Source organism: Mesocricetus auratus, unplaced genomic scaffold (genome assembly GCF_017639785.1).
Source record: "Mesocricetus auratus isolate SY011 unplaced genomic scaffold, BCM_Maur_2.0 Super-Scaffold_100010, whole genome shotgun sequence".
Taxonomy (NCBI): Eukaryota; Metazoa; Chordata; class Mammalia; order Rodentia; family Cricetidae; genus Mesocricetus; species Mesocricetus auratus.
In genome coordinates, this window is record NW_024429194.1 from 7,491,787 (window position 1) to 7,508,550 (window position 16,764).

General features: G+C 43.2%; 1 long non-coding RNA gene across 1 annotated transcript; it reads left to right on the plus strand.

The window, feature by feature from the left end:
• Positions 1 to 1,932: 1,932 nt before the first annotated feature.
• LOC121142720 lies at positions 1,933 to 10,064 on the plus strand. Its single transcript, XR_005879762.1, has 2 exons — positions 1,933 to 1,971; positions 9,897 to 10,064. It is a non-coding gene; the product is annotated as an uncharacterized LOC121142720 (long non-coding RNA).
• Positions 10,065 to 16,764: the final 6,700 nt, after the last annotated feature.

A 16,764-nucleotide genomic window follows, 5' to 3' on the forward strand; every position in this document is an offset into this window, starting at 1 on the left:
CGACCACCAAAAATACACGACCCCAGCCTTGGCTAAGTGGTGAGGTATGGAACAGCAATGTGGAGGTAAGCTTCAAAGGTAACAGACATTAGTAATCTAGAAACTCCATGGGAATATATAGGTGCTGTACTTGAAGTTACTGATTCTTCTCTCCTAATCAGTGACACTATGTCACCTTTTAAGTTTGTATTATCAACAAATTCAAAGGAAGTTTCCATATGTCATCCATAAGTTCTTGGACCATGTTACTTAGGGCCCTTAAAGAAGTGGGCAGATTCCCTTCCTCTAATGTGCCACCATAATTATATTGTCATGTTCGCATCTGTAGTGCTATGGGACATCTTTATCTGCTGTTACAGATGGGTAATTATTTAATATGTGGGGTTTTCTGTGTATCTGGGCTGTTAAACTACGCTTTTCACTTCCTTACAGTAGAGGTTAGTAACGCTCCACCCTGCCCTCTCAAATACTCTGTGTCCAGCTGTGACAATCAGAGGTCCTTTGGAAATCATCCAAGCACTCCAGGGTGAGAAAGACTGGGTTGGGTCTCATGAGTGTACCCTCATCTCATCTGCCTTTGCTGCAGGGGGGACGTGGGTTATAACATGGGAGCTTCAAACACAGTTTTCTTTACGTGTTAACTATTGCATACATATAAACCATGTATCGTGCTTTTACTTACCCCCAATTAGGCTCTGTTATCCTCCTCCTATGCCTCCTGGCTTTTCTTGCCAGCTAGTCCTATCCCACATATATGTCCTTTTCTTTTTTTTCTTTTTCTTTCTTCTGGTTTGGACATGCTGAGTTTAACTAGGATTGCTTAGGTGAATGTGAATAGAAAGGTTACTGTTGAAATATGGGCAGTGGCCACACCACTACAAAAAGTAACCATCTGCTCCAGTCACAGGTAATAGCCAATAACTACATAGAGAGGGCGGGGCTCATGAGCACCCCTCCCATCTGTGATAAAAAGGACTAAGTCTCATGTACATTTTAGGGAGGTAGCCATAGCTTCTGTGTATTCACGGTTGTAATAATGGTGCCACATCGAGAAGAGAGTGTTTCATAGCCTCCCTCCCCAACTTCCGGCCCTCGCAACCTTCCCAGATCTGTTTCTGCAATGTTGCCTACATCTTGAAAGGGGTTGTTGTCCTGACCCGCAAAACATTCAATGTGGGTCTGGTAGACACCTAGGAGAAAGATGGAGGACAGGGGGATACAAAGAATTGATGCCAAGACAGGATTCTGATCAAGGCGACAACTTATTTCATCCCAAAGGGATTTATATAGGAGAAGCGAGGAGGGGAAGGGGGGAAGGTGTACTTGCAGCTGCAGGGGCAAGAGGTCAGTGGGAGAGGTGGTCTGTTGCGTTGCCTGGCAACCTAACCTACAGGGCAAGGGGTCAGGGGTGGGACCTTCTATGTTGTTTGCTAACCTGACAGCAGGGTCAGATCCTATCTGTTACAATTTCCTATTGCTCAGGCCTATCTCCCGAGGACCTTGTAGTTTTCCAATTACGCTAGACTTTAACTGACAGATAATCTGTAGGCCTGCTTCTTGGAATTTGCTTTATGTCAGAAGGGGTGGCAGCGTGGTCTTAGTGTCACATCTTCTCTATGAGTACGTGATACAGCCTAGTTGACTGATGGCTGGAGGTCCCCGACAGGCTGGAACAGAGGTCCCACTTAGGGCTAGGCACTACACAGTCTCTTAATCTCAGGAATTTGACCATTTCTGAGTCGGCATTAACTTTCACCTGCTGCAAGCTGAGCACCTGGCTATGTGCATAAACATATTTGGAAGGAACGTTGACGACCTATTGTTGGGGAAGTCTTATGTCAATAAAGTACTGTTGAGCCTATAGGGAACCAAGATAGGAGGGATTAGGAGTCCAGGAGAACTCTGGGAAGGAGAAACACAAGAGAGTCGAGATGTAACGCCACTGGGGTAGGAAGCCCGGAAACCTCTCCGGTAAGAGACATACTTAGATTAACAATTATGGGGTAATTACTTAAGTCAGAGCTAGCCAGTAAGAAACAAGCAAGGCCAACAGCTTCATAATTAATATAGCTTCCTGTGTGTTATTTGGGGACTACATCTCGGCAGAGCCCAGGCGGCTGGCGGGGGATAAACCAAAGCGGCTAGCAAAGAAAAAGCTTCTTTTAACAACCTATCCATTTACAGGAAGAACAGTGGTAAATTACACCCCAGGACCTTTGGCTTTGACCAGGGTTATAGCACATCTACTTTTTCTCCTGGGAAATGAACTTCAAATAGAATCAGGGAGCGGTTAGTCACTCCCCACCCCCAGGCATTCATACTGCTACTGCACCCGTGCAGGTGACATGCTTAATAGGTTAGTGTTGCAGCGTGCAGGGACCACAGCTTGTTAAAAATGTTGACTTTACCCCTCCAGCAGCCAGAATAGCTCCTTTATAACTGTGGACACTAGTAAGTGGGGCAAGACTTCTTTGCACACCATATCCAAAATGTATCTTTAGCAATGAGGTATTATAATCTAATTTTGATGGGGGAGCTATGAGCAACAGCAATAGCTTGTATTGTTCTGGGACCTCCCAGCCCTTCCTGGAGATAAACTCATATGGAGGTCTCCTGTACTTGGCATTGGGATTTTATTTAAAGACCAACAACCTCCGTTCAGATTCCCTTTCAAGAGTTACAGTGTTACTTAATCGTACTGTTTAGTAGTAGGTTTCTGTATGGATTTACTATGAATCCTCAGCCCTCTCCCACATGCCTTCCCCTCATCCTACTCTCAGACAAACCTTTACAGATCTAGTGTTTTCCCCTTCTTCTTTCATGGCACATGGGTCTTACTGCCCGTCCCCCCAGCTGAAGCGCACCCCCAGAATCATTTCTTACTTCCCGGCCGCTATAGACACTCACACACAAGCTTGACAATAAGAATATAAAAATTCAAAGCTAGGATCGTCATAGAAAGAGGTAGCAGATGGCGTTTTTCTTTCTGGGCCTGGGCTGCTTCGACGAGCTTGATATTTTCCAGTCCAATCCATTTTCTTGCAAATTTCACAGTTTCATTTTTTCCTCTTAAGTGTGGAATAAAATCCCATTGTATATACATACCACACTTTCATTATCCATTCTTCAGCTGACGCATGTCTAGTCTGATTCCATTTCCTAAATCCAGTCATTAGAGAGAGTGACGATGAATATGGATGAGCAGGTATCTCCTCTGTGGGGTGCAGACGCTGGGCGTATTCCCAGGAGTGGTACATCGGAATCATATGGAGGTTCTATTCTTACACTTTTGAGACACATCCAGACTAATTTCTATAGTAGCTGTCACCAGTTTGCACTCCCACCAACGGTATATTAAATTTCCTTTGGCCGCATCCTTGCCAGCATTTGTTGACATTTATATTCTTGATGGTGGCTGTTCTGACTGGAGTGCAATGGAATCTCAAAGTGGTTTTCGTTTGCATTCCCCTGACAGATAATGACTTTGAACACCTTTAAAAGTATTTGTTAGTCATTTGCATTTCTTTGAGATTTCTCCATTCAGTGCCATAGATGTTTTCTTGTTTTGGTTGGGTGGATTTTAGTTTTTTTAATGCTTAGTTTGTGTGTGTGTGTGTGTGTGTGTGTGTGTGTGTGTGTGTGTGTGTGTGTGTGTGTGTGTGTGTGTGTGTGTGTAGTCTACCCATTAATCTTATGTCAGATGTATAGCTAGCACAGACTCTCTGTGTCTTCACTAACTTTACCTTGCGGTACAGAGACCTTTGAGTCCCATGAGGCCCCACTTGACAAATTATTGGCTTTAGTTTCTGAGCAACCAAAGTCCCATTGAGGGTGCCCTTATCTGTGTCTGTATCATGCAGTGTACAACCCAGTTATTCCTTTAGCAATCATAGAGTTTTGGGTCTGATGGTGAGGTCCTTGATCCATTTGTAATTCAATTTATATGCGGGAAGAGAGACAAGCATCAAGTTTTGTTCTTCTATCTGTAGGTATACAGTTTTTCACACACCATTTGTTAAAAATGCTATTTTTTTCCTCCACTGCAATTTTGTTTTTCTCTTTGAGAAAACAAAACAGATGGCTCTCGTTGCATGGACTGATCTCTGTGTCCTCTGCTCTATTGTATTGAAGTACATGTCTTTTTTTTAAAGTTGGGTATTGAGGTTTTTATTTTGCTAACAGAACTACAAGGAATTGGGCCTGTGGCTGCCCTGGGGATAGAAGCAGAGGTACCTAGGCTCCAGACCCTAGGCGGAAGGTGAAGCCAAAGAAACAGTAACTTGGACTGATCATATGATTACTGAGCTGGGATGCCCAGCTCTGGATGATCAGACAAAGCTTTGGGTCAGTGACAGGAGAGGGTGTCAACTACAGAGACCAGCACTGGGCCAGCCTAGGGCTGCTGGATGACATCAAGAATAGGGTCGAAGCAGCTAGTGGGGACTGCGGCCTCCAAGAATTGCCAACCCACAGTTCGCTTGGTCAGAGGAATTTGAAGACCTGCCAGCAGACTAGGCCTTGGGTCCAGTTCCCCCTTGACTCTTAGGATCTGATTATACTTTGCCAGTCGCTCAGGTCGGCACAGCACGCCGCCGCCGCCGCCTCTGCCGATGCAGGAAGACATGCACACTTACCAAGCCAGTGCATTTCACTCTGAGCACCAGCCAGCGGCAGGGCTTTCTCTTCCACAGCCCCAGCCAGCCGTCCTCTTAGAGTTGGTCAATGTGGGATCACCCCCAACCACCTGGATGCCTGGAACTAGCTGTGAGCATCTGCCACACTTCCCAGTCACCCAGGTTGAAGGAGTCTCCAATGGACATCCCTGGATAATCCAGGATTAGGTATGACCTCCTGGTACCTTCAGGAGGTTTGACTCCAAGGTGTTATTTTTCCAAACCTGAAGAACTCAGAGGCAGTCGTGTCCAGGCCAGTGATGACCTGGTCAGAATAGCAGGTCTTCCCAATCAGCAAGTGCCAGCCTTCTTTGTGCCCTAGGTTGTCAAGTGCAAACCTACTCCCCAGACACCGTTGGTGGCATCTTCCACGCATCTCTCCTTGATGACTTTCTTCAGGTTGTGGTAGACTTCTACTGCAATGTTCATGGCTTTCCCGAAGCTGAACGACTGAATGCACCCACAGGGGATATCGTGAGCTCTTGCATGACCAGCTTGCTGTCTGCATGAGCGCCATTGTTGATCACATTGAAAGCTAGGGTAGCAGGGTGACTGTGGGGTTTCCATCCAAGTCAGCGATGTGATGGTATGGGGCACAAGCTTCTCCATAACACTAGCTTTGCAGACAGCAAAAGATGCTTTAAAGATGACATTTACATCAAACTTAGAATTATTTCCAGTCTCAGAGATGTCAATCAACATTTGTGAACCTTCTCCTGTTCGGTATTCAGTTTCTTGTTAACCAAAGCAGGTGCAATTTTTTTATGTGCATTAGTGTTTTGCCTGCACATATGTCTCTGAGGGTGTTGGGTCCCTAGAACTGAAGTTACAGACAGTTGTGAGCTGCCATGTGGGTGCTGGAGACTGAAGCCGGGTCCTTTGGAAGAGCAGTCAGTGCCCCTATCCACTGAGCCATCTCTCCAGCCCGCAAATTTTTTATATGCTTGACAGCCATTGTCTCAGAGTTCCAGAGACTCACAGATTCCAGATGATGCACTACTGGGGAAGGCAGCTCAGAATAGACCTCTTGAGGTGCAGAGGTCAATCACAATAGTGGGATTCCCACAACTGTCAAAGATGTCTCTAGTGTGGGTTTTCAGAATGGATATAGGATATTTCTGGTGTCTGGATTGTGGTGGAGGAAGAGGAGAGTGTTACAGATGTGAGGAGAATGTTAAGGGGAAAGTTGTAAGTGCCCAACTTTTCTAGCAGCTCCATCATGATGTTTGTATTACTTTGACCCTGTAGTATTATTTGCTGTCAGATATATGAATGTATCTAACAGTTTTTGTTGTTGTTCAGGATTGCTTCGGGTATACAGGGTCCTATGTGTCCCCATATGAATCTATTTTTTGTGAAGAACCGAGTTGTTATTTTGATTGAGGTTGGATTGAGTCTGTAAATTGCTTTCAGTTGGATGGACATTTTCATAATATTGACTCTTCCTATCCATGAGTATGGGATGTCCTGCTCAATTCCCTTCTTCAGTGTTTTAGATATCTTAATTGTAGAGGTCATGCATTACTTGATTTATTGTGAGGCTTTTACTCTTCTTAGGGCTGTTGTGAATGGGACTGTTTCTCTGATTTTCTTCTCAGCCTGCCGTTGGTATATTGTAAGGGTAGTGCTTTTTGAATACTAATTTTGTGTCCTGCTATTTTGCAGGAAGTGTTCATTATTAGCTCCAGGAGTTTTCTGGTGGGGTCTGATTCTATAGTTTGATTTATTGTTGTTTTGTATTTAATTAATAACGCCTTTTATCACTCCTCTGTGCTGAATGCGAAGAGAGACCAGCCCGGTGGTAAGGAAGCCAGTCTGCTCAGCCTTCAGCTTGGCTCCTGGAGACCTGTGCTTTTGGGTAACTTTGGATTAACCCTGTTTTCTCTGGCAAAGAATGTGTGTGCAAATGGGGAAAGTGCACTTTAAATTATTATTTTGTATGAAATAAAATGCATAGGCTTGTGCAGTTTTGCAAATTCTGATGATTTGGTTGCTTCTGGGCTACATGAATTTTTCATGGTAACACAGATTTCGAGGGTAATTTGGCTCTAATGTTATTCAAGCTCATTCTTTCCTGCAGTCATTTTAGCTGAGGGACACATTTATATAACACCTAATGCCTTGTTTCTTTAAACTTCTTCATTGAACAGCCTAAAACAAACAAACAAACAAACAAAAAGAAATGTGTCCTAAGGTGGTTCCTTGGTGATGGGCATTTTGGCAACCAAGTTTTCAGTCTGATGTCCCAAACTGAGTCTACTCGGGGACGGGGATGGACTTTTATGAAGTGACTAAGGTAAAGGTCAGGCATCTCAAGAGTCGGTGCAGTTTTAATAATATCCAGATGACTGCAACGCAGGAATGTTTTCAATGGTGTTTCAAATAATGAAAAAGAAAAAAAAAAAGAACATTTGGAGAAGGCAATCTGTTTGTCTCCAGCCTTATTTTCTCTTGCCTTCCCAATGAAAAGTTTCCTACTCAAAAATAATGAATAAGAAAAAGGAAGGCAGAGTTTCTTCTACTCATTACCAGAAGAGAAGTTGTGGGAAGTTGAATAAAGATAAGTTTAAGGGTCCTTGCTACCACAACCTTTACCTCAGGGGAAGCGGGCAGGGTGTGAGGTAGAAGCATCTGGGTAGCCAAGGATTAGCGGGCTGGCTCCATCAGCCCCTGCACTGCTGAGGACCGGGTGAGTCGCCGAGACAAACACTGAACACAGCCATTTCCTAGGATGCCCCTGTGAGGGGTAGTAATGACAGACAGTAAACTGCCAGAGAGAGTTGGTTCCCTTTTGAGCTTGTCAGTGAGGAACTGAGGTTCATTCAGTGTGCAGAGGAGACCGGAGAGGAACCACGGGACACAGGGAGCCTTTCAGGACCCAGACCTTTCCCAGACTCCGCCCCACCCGGCCCGCTCACCTATGATCTTGGGAGAGATAATAATGGGAAAGGGAACATGAATGATTAAATCCGTTTTTCAAAGAAAACAAGTTACTATTTGAAGAGTCTCTTCATTTCCTGGGTTCGGTTAATTGTGAATCTGAGCTCCTAAACCTAGTTTTTGCCCCGCTTCAAGAGTACCACTAGCAGAGGGAAGCTCGTGAGGAAATCAGAGTGTTCTCACAACACTCACTCCGAAGATGGCAGGTTTTCTTTTGATATTTAAAGTGCAATGTGAAATTAAATTTGCTTACTTGCAATGTGTGCATGGAACTAACGTTGACACACATCTACACACGAATGGATAGAGATCTGTGTCTAAACATCTGTACGTTGGTCTGTGTCTAAACATCTGTACGTTGGTCTGTGTCTAAACATCTGTATGTTGGTCTGTTGCATTTGTTGATTCAAAAACGTTAACTGGTAGTCCCTGGAGATACACCAGTGAGCCAGTGTGTAACAGAAGGCATGGAGTTCTATAAATTTAAATTTAGCGTGTGTGTAAAACAAGTAACAAGTAAAGTACTATTTCACACAGATGTGGGGGAGAAACAGATGGGGCAGGGTGGTGAGGGAAAGGGAAGGGAAGATTTGTTTGGGTAGTGCTGGTGGGAATTACCCCCGTGAGGGGAAGTACCCCCGTGAGGGGAAGTACCCCCGTGAGGGGAAGTACCCCTGTGAGGATTTTCACAAAGATCAGAATGCAGTGACAATGCGAGTCATCTCAAGTCCAGCATTTGAGAAAAAAAAAATAAAGAATGTGTGGAAAGCATGGGACTGACCCAGACCCCCTGAATGTGGGTGTCAGTGAGGAGGCCTAGGTAATATATGGGGCCTTGGGTAGTATTTATCCCTGGGCATACAAATAGACTTTGAGTGCCCATCCCACAATGAGGATACTCTTTCAGCCGGGACTCTTGGGGGAGGGCCTAGGCCCTGCCTTGGATGAAATGACAGTTACTAGAGATCCACCTTGGAGGGTCTCACCGTCCCTGGAGATCGGAGTGGAGATTGGGTAGGAGACTGAGGGACCTGGTGGGGAGGGGGGAGGATAGGAAGAGGGGAGGGAGAGGGAGCTGGGATTGACATGTGAAACAAACGTGTTCCTAACCTAAATAAAAAAAAAAGAAAAATAAAGAATGAAAACCCCCTAAAATAGGGCTGAAGATGGAAATAACGCTATCTGAAAAAGGAGGTCTAGTGTATTTATTAAATATGCTTACAAGACAAACAGGGATAGAAGCTCTGGGAATGTGGCGGGCTTCCAAGAGAGAGTGCCTTTCCTTTTATCTTCACCTGTGCCCATGCCCTTCCCACGCCCCTTTGGGCATGGACAATACTGTGGGCTCATCCCGACATAGGGCTGGGATGATGGCTCAGTTGGTAGAGTACTTGCTGGGCAAGCTGGGGAAACTGAGTTCAGGACCCCAGAAGTTCCACCCTAAGCCAGTGCAAGCCTGTGTGTGATCCCAGCACCGTGGAGACAGAAGCAAGAGGCGCTGAAGAGTTCCAGGCTTTGCCAGCCTCTGTGAATCGTAGCCTTCCAGGCTCGGTGAGAGGCCCTGTCTCAGAAAACAAGGAGAAAGGTGTCTGATGAGCTTCCTTCCATACAACCCTCCACGTGAAAACATGCACGCTACACACAAAACGGGGCGGCTGTAGGCTAGTGATCTCTGCTTCTTGTTAAACATTGCCACTCTTCTTACTCTGATAAACACAATGGTATTTTGTTTTATGTCACTTGCACCGTGGTGGGTCATGGGATTCATTCTGATGCTTGTGAATGGAAGGGCTAAGTGTCACTCTGAGCTAAAGCACTTATGATTCGGATGGAGAGCTGACAAACTTCTCACCCCTGCGTGGACTAATAATTTTCAAGATTGCGATTGTCTCTCTTAGCTCCCTTAATAGAAATGAAGGACCTGAAAAGACAAAGTCTTCTGAGATTTTAAGAGTTATGTTACCATAGAACAGGTGGCCCAGCATGATGAGGCTTTTTGAATTTAGTGTGCTTTTTTAAAAAAAAATCAAAGACTACTGCAGAGTTGCTGACGAGGCCCTGGAGGTCAAATCCAAGACATGAGTTTGGCGCATGTCACACAACCGTGAGGGCTGGTGTTTCCGGTGGGGATTTTTTTTCTGAGTGTTGGGAAATTCTTCTATGGGGACAATGCAGCTAATTCATCAGGTAAATAATTTTAGCCTAATCTGCAATGCTTTGAATTTTGTGTCAAAAAGTGTAGTGATTTCTTTTAAAATTTAAAGTTTTTTTTTTCTTTTGCAGTGCTGGGATCCAAATCGAGGAGCCTGGGCATTCCAGATAAATACACTTACCACTGAGACACATCCTTAGAAAATGAGTATCTAGCATGCCTAACTCTTCATACATTTTCCTAAAAACTCAACAAATCAATTTATGAATTTTTAAATAACACATTTCAACTTAAATTTCCAACTTTAAGTTTCAACTTCCAATTATTTTTTGTGTGTGTGTAAGTTATCGGGCAAAACAAGAGTGAATCTAAATGCCTTTCTTCAGTAAACACCTTGAAATGTACGAAACACTGAATACTAACTTGGTAAAGACAAAAATCGCACAAGGACAGACACTGACTTCTTGTCAGCTGTCCTGAGTTTTGTTGGGAAGAGGTGTGTCGCAGGGAAATAATGTACACAGCTTCATGCTACATGGGTCAAGTCTTCCTGGCGTTGTTGCTGCTGGAAAAGGAGATAGAGGCCCTGTAATGCGATCTGTTTAATCCTTTCCCTCAGAAACGTCATGCATTTGATAAGTCAATGGTCACGATTGTTTAGACCTGAGACAGAGAGGTAGCAATCGGAGGGGAGCCAGGCTGGCGCTCTCCTGCAGACGTGCAGGTGTTCCCGTGCTCTCATCCAATGTGTACCTGTCACATCAATGGGAAGGAAAATAGACTTGATTGCATTGGCAGTTGCTTTCCACTAACAGAATCTGTGAAAGGCGCGCTTGTTCAAGGTTGAATTCCCAATTATTTCCTGCTGTAAGAAGCAAGATAAAACAAAGTCTCCAGTATCCAATGCAATTAGCTTTTATATTGACTTATTTCTTTTTATTTATTTATTTATTTTTTTTCCTTTTTTTTTAATTTTAAATAGCTTGTTTTACATGTCAATCCCAGTTCCCTCTCCCTCCCCTCCTCCCGCACTCCCCTTCCACCCTCCCTCCCACCCTATTGCCAAATCCTTCCACATAGGGGATGTCTAGAGTCTATCATTTTACTCTTGGTAGGGTCAAGGCACTCCCCTAAGAGTCCAGGCTGAGAGAGCATCTCTCTTTGTGCTATAGGCACATGAAGACAGATTGTATACCAGGGATAGACACTGATCCACAGCTCAGAGCCCCATAGGTTGTCCAGGCCTTCTCACTGACACTCACATTTGGGGGGTCCAGATCAGTCCCATTCTGGCCTCCCCCCTGTCGGTCTGGGGTCCAAGAGCACTCCCCTGTTCAGATCAGCTGTCTCTGCTGGTTTTGCCAGCCCATTCTTTGCCAATTTGCTCATCATTCCTCTCTCTCTGTCACTGGGTTCCTTGGGTTCAGTTCAGTGCTTAGTTGTGTGTTTGCCTCTGCTTCCATCAGTCCCAGGATGAAGGCTCCCGGATAGTTATAGACATCAAGTTCATTATCAGGAATGGGCATTCGCGGTGGTCCTTCCACTATTGCTTAGCTTGCCAATTGATGTTATACCTTTAGATCACTCGAGGTCACTCTGGTGCCTGATCTGTCTTCGATCCTATGATTCCCTCTTCCCCCTATTCTACCCCCACCCCCTCAACTTCCTGTTCCCCCATGACCAACTCCCTTCCTCTTTACCCCCTCTATTCTTCCCAGGTCCCACTACCCCCCTCGCCCTGTTCCCCATCCATTCAGAGGATCTTGTCTCCATCCTCTTCTCTTGGGTACTATGCATATATGCATATCTTTTAGGTTCTTTCCTGTTTCCCAGACTCTCTATCTGTGGAAGTGCAGACTGGCACTATCCTGATCCATATCTAAAATCCATATATGAGTGAGTACATACCATGTTTGTCTTTTTGCGACTGGGTTACCTCACTCATGATGGTTTCTTCCAGTGCTATCCATTTCCCTGCGAATTTCAAGATTCCATTGTTTTTTTCTGCTGAGTAATACTCCATTGTGTAAATGTACCACATTTTCTCTATCCACTCTTCAGTTGAGGGGCATCTAGGTTGCTTCCAGGTTCTGGCTATTACAAACAATGCTGCTATGAACTTAGTGGAGCAGATGCCCTTGTTGTATGAACCTGCCTCATTTGGATAAATGCCTAAGAGTGGAATTGCTGGGTCTAGTGGTAGATTAATTCCCATTTTCCTGAGGAATCTCCATACTGATTTCCAAAGAGGCTGTATGAGTTGGCATTCCCACCAGCAGTGGAGGAGTGTTCCTCTCTCTCCACATCCCCTCCAGCATAAATTGTCTTCGGTGTTTTTGATTCTAGCCATTCTGACAGGAGTAAGATGGTATCTCAGAGTTGTTTTGATTTGCATTTCCCTGATGGCTAAGGATGTTGAGCACTTTCTTAAGTGTCTCTTGGCCATTTTAGCCTCCTCTACTGAGAATTCTCTATTTAGCTCTGTACCCCACCTTTCAAGTGGATCCTTTGGTGTTTTGGAGACTTGTTTCTTGAGTTCTTTGTAAATTTTGGAGATTAGCCCTCTGTCAGATGTAGGGTTAGTGAATATCTTTTCCCATTCTGTGGCCTACCTTTTTGTCTTTTTGATTGTGTCCTTTGCCTTACAGAAGCTTTTTAGTTTCAGAAGGTCCCATTTGTTAATTGTTGATCTCAGTGCCTGTGCCACTGGTGTTATGTTTAGGAAGTGGTCTCCTGTACCAACTCGTTGAAGAGTATCTCCCACTTTCTCTTCTAAAAGTTATTTCTAATGTGAAAATCATATTCCCTTTGGAATTCCCTTTGGAAGAAAGATCAGGTGCTGTTCTGGAGAGGAGGGGGGTGAGTGCGTTTGTTTGGCAGCTTGTTTCTTTGTCTCTGAGATCAAAGCTTTGAGATCCAAAGTCTAAAGAGACGTGATGCAGGATATAGCAGAAATCATATTATGAAAACATTTAATTAATATATATTACATATTTTATTCTCTCTCTCTCTCTTTCTCTCTCTCTCGGTTTTTTGAGACAGGGTTTCTCTGTGTAGCCTTGACTGTGCTTAACTCACTCTGTAGATCAGGTTGTTCTTGAAGTCACAAAGATCCGCCTTCCTCTGCCTCCCGAGTTCTGGGATTAAAGGTGTGCACCACCACTGATAGGCTCACATTTTATTCTTCTTCCCATAAATGATAGTTTTCCGCCATGATTTAATGTTACCTTATCCAGCCAGATATCATGATTAATGCCTGTAATTCTAGATTGGGGGGGGCTGAGGCAGGCGATTGTTGCCAGTTTGAGGCCAATCTCATCTACACATTGAATTCAAAGCCTGGAAGGGCTATGGAGGGAGGCTCTGCCTCAAAAATAAAATAACTGTATTACTCAAAGAAAAGGAGGCACAATGTAGCATTATTCATAGCAACCAAAAGGTGGAAGCCACACATGTCCATTGACAGGTGAATTGGTAGACAAAATGAAATGTATACATACCATGTGTTCACCTGCAACAATTGAATTTAAATGAGTGATATAGGATGGGCGAACCCCAAGGATCTCATTCTACGGAAAGCAAGACACTGAGAGGACAGATATTGCATGATTTTACTTAATGAGGTATCCAAAGTAGCCAAATGCATAGAAACAGAAAATAGAATGGCAGTTGCCAGGGTCCAGACGAAAGAAGATGGACTCTCCATGTGTGAAAAGTAGGACAGCAACATTGCAAGTGCAGTGGACCAGGCCTCATCTGTCTGCGATTCATTCCTGGCTCCTCCGACTTCAAGCTCTGTAACCTTGAGCAAGTTGACTTATTACCCATTCCTGAATATTACTGTTTACACGTGCCAATAATACAACTTGTCTAGGATGAGGGTGTAGCTCAGTTGAAGAGCATGTACTTAGCACAATTCCCAGCTCACTGGGGTGAAAGAAAACCAATGAGATACTAATATAAAATTGATGAGTCTCACTTTGTAGCTTGTGGATTAAATGAGTTTATTCTGCATGTGAAAAAACCTACTCCAGTACCTGGCACACCGTCCTCAAAATGATCAGAAAAGAAATATGAGAATTAGTGAATGTAAATTTCCCAGTATGAATTTCCCAAACGAGAAGCCCAGGTGTCCCACCTTTACCACTAAATTGAATGTGGAATAGGGAATACAGGCCAATTACTCTATAAAGACAGACAAACCTTTTTTTTTTTTTTTTGGTCCATATGACTGGAAGCAAATTTCTCATCCCATTTTCTAGGTTCTCCCAGGTTTCCTGAGCTGTGCACTTGTCCCTGACACTAGTGACATCTGGGTCTAGAAATCAGTTGGAGCTCAGTTACTAAATGCACAGGTGTTTAAAAGATGGAAGTCGACTTAATAAACGGTTGAATGCAATTTGCCCTTTTTCTCTGAAAACTATACTGTCTTGAAGGTTTGGTTAGATTTTAGTGTCAGCATGATGCTCCCCGCTGATGTCTGGTTCCTTTTCTAGTCCACGTGCCAAGTTTGTGAACAGATACCTTGTACTGTCAGGTCAAGGGATGTTGATATCGACAATGGCCACTAACCTTTCTGAAACTCCAACCTTGGGTTGAAAGGTGGCAGGGAAGGTCATGGGCTTTAACACTTAAAATTCCTCCACAGAGGGAATCCAGATTCCAGTAACAACAATTCAGGCTGTGAATGCAGTGCCCAGTGAATTACTTAAAAAAAAAGAATTCTAAGCAAGGAGCACATTTATCTTACATTTCAACATTTTGAAAGGGGGATGGCTTTCTAATTAATGATACTTTACAACTGCTGTCACACAAGTGGCAGTTGTGACAAGGCTGTTAGTTCCTGTGCAAGCATGAATTTGATCACAGCTGTTTACAGCTAACCTCATGTCACAATAGCTGTGTGCATTGTTGGCCCTTCACAAATTGAGTCAAATGTCTACTTAAAATGTCTCCGAAAGGATTACATTGGGAATTGGCCCTGAAACAAGTCAATTCTGTGCAAGAAGACAGAAACAGCAGCATAAATTGAATGTTAGAGGAAGAAAATGCTTATTATTGCAATATTTGCAACCAACTTTTTATTTGCTTTCAAAGTAACAACAAATGGAATTTAAAATATGGGTGCCCATAAAGAGGTGAAGTCGTGGACATTTCCTTGCTTAGTTTATTGGTTATCTATTAGTACAATGACATCGCATAACCCCAACCACAAAGTCTTAGGTTTTAAACAACTTATCTAAAATCATGCAAGTGTCTGGTCAAGGTAAACTGTACCCAGATGACTTGATTTCTCAGGCCTCTATTTCCCATGGTTCCTAGACACCTCCTTGGATGAGCAGGCTAATGGAGTGTGTTTTTCTCTTTCTTATGATTGAAAACAAAAGAATGAGTGGAAAAAAGTTCTAATGGTGGGAGTTGTGACTTTCATAAAGACCCCAGAATTTGATTGAAAATGAAATAGTAACATGTTAATTGTATAACTGATGAGTCTCATCACACTGACTCTATTCATACTTCCACATATGCATCCTATCCTGATCATGATCATTTGCTCTTCTGATACCCCGAGCTCCCTCCCCATGTCCCGTCTCCCCAATCCTTAGTAGTTATTTTCTCTTGATAGTCCCCAGAGCCCCTTCTCTTTCTCAAGTGCCTGTTTTGCTAAACAAGATGTTTACTCCCAGCTGCATCCATTTTTGGTCAATGATGGATTCCATTCATCTTTATGGTTTAATAAGATTCTATTGTGTGTATACTAGATTTTCTTTGTCCATATATCACAACTCAGCTGATTCTATAGCTTGGGTGTTGGCAACAGTATTACAATAAACATGGGATGTAGGTATCTCTTTCGGGTGGTGACTTCATTGGTCTTGGATACATACCCAAGAGGAAATGGGTAGACCACATAGGGGTTCTAATTCTAGTTTTAGAGGAACCTTCATGCTTGTTTCCATAGTGACTAGACTCATTTACATGATCCCCCATAGTGTGTAAATATTCTTTTCTCCACTTCTTTGACAGCATCTGCTAATATTTGTTTTCAGAAACTAGCCATTCTAGCTGGGATGCGATGTGATGAAATCTTAGTGTAGTTTTGAGTTGCAAATGATATTAAGCTTTTCCCACATAATAATGGGCATTTATGTTTCTTTTCTGGGAGGAATCTAGTTAAAGCTGGGGAATGTGGGGACTAGGCAAGAGGCCCAGAAATAGCTGCCATCATTTGAGAATGCCAGAGGCGCTTCTATTACAATGAATAACATTTGTGATGGTTTAGAGATGCGCTGGAGGAAAATATTATGGTAGCATTTTCAAAATGAGCTAATGGTTTTTTTTTAATTTCACTCTTGCAAGAACTCATCTCCTTGGCAACAATGCCATACTTATATACTCAAGGGGTAGGGGAGATGATGGAATTACAACTAAAGAAAGAATTTATAAAGCATCGTATATCATATAACTGTTTAAATTCATCTTCCCATCCTTGGTGGAATGTGGGGAGTAAATAAAAGCGGGACTTGAACATAGAGGGCAATACCTGCCTGTCTTGAGTGGCATCATGGTAGAATATGTAAACCAAACACCCAGTTACAATAAAGAGTCAGAGAACAGGGGGTTGCTGAGGAGCATGCCTTCCCAGATGTATTTTTGGTAAATTATGGGAACTCATGAACTTATTAGGATAATTTTAATTGAATAAAGTAAAATAAGATTATAAGGAAAACCAAGTATGTTGAAATAAGACAACTGTCGAGATAACATAAAAGACATTTGAACACAGTAATATAAATGTCTTATGTTTATGTATTACCTAAGATTTACCCATGGGTCTTATTACTATAAAATGAAATCAGAGGTTAGTGAAAGGATGATGTAGTACTTTTTACATGCAAATTCACCAAAAGGGACTATAGAGCTGGTATAGCAATTAAGAACCCTTGCTGCTCTTGTAGAGGACCTGAGTTCAGTTCCCAGCAACCCACATGACCAGTA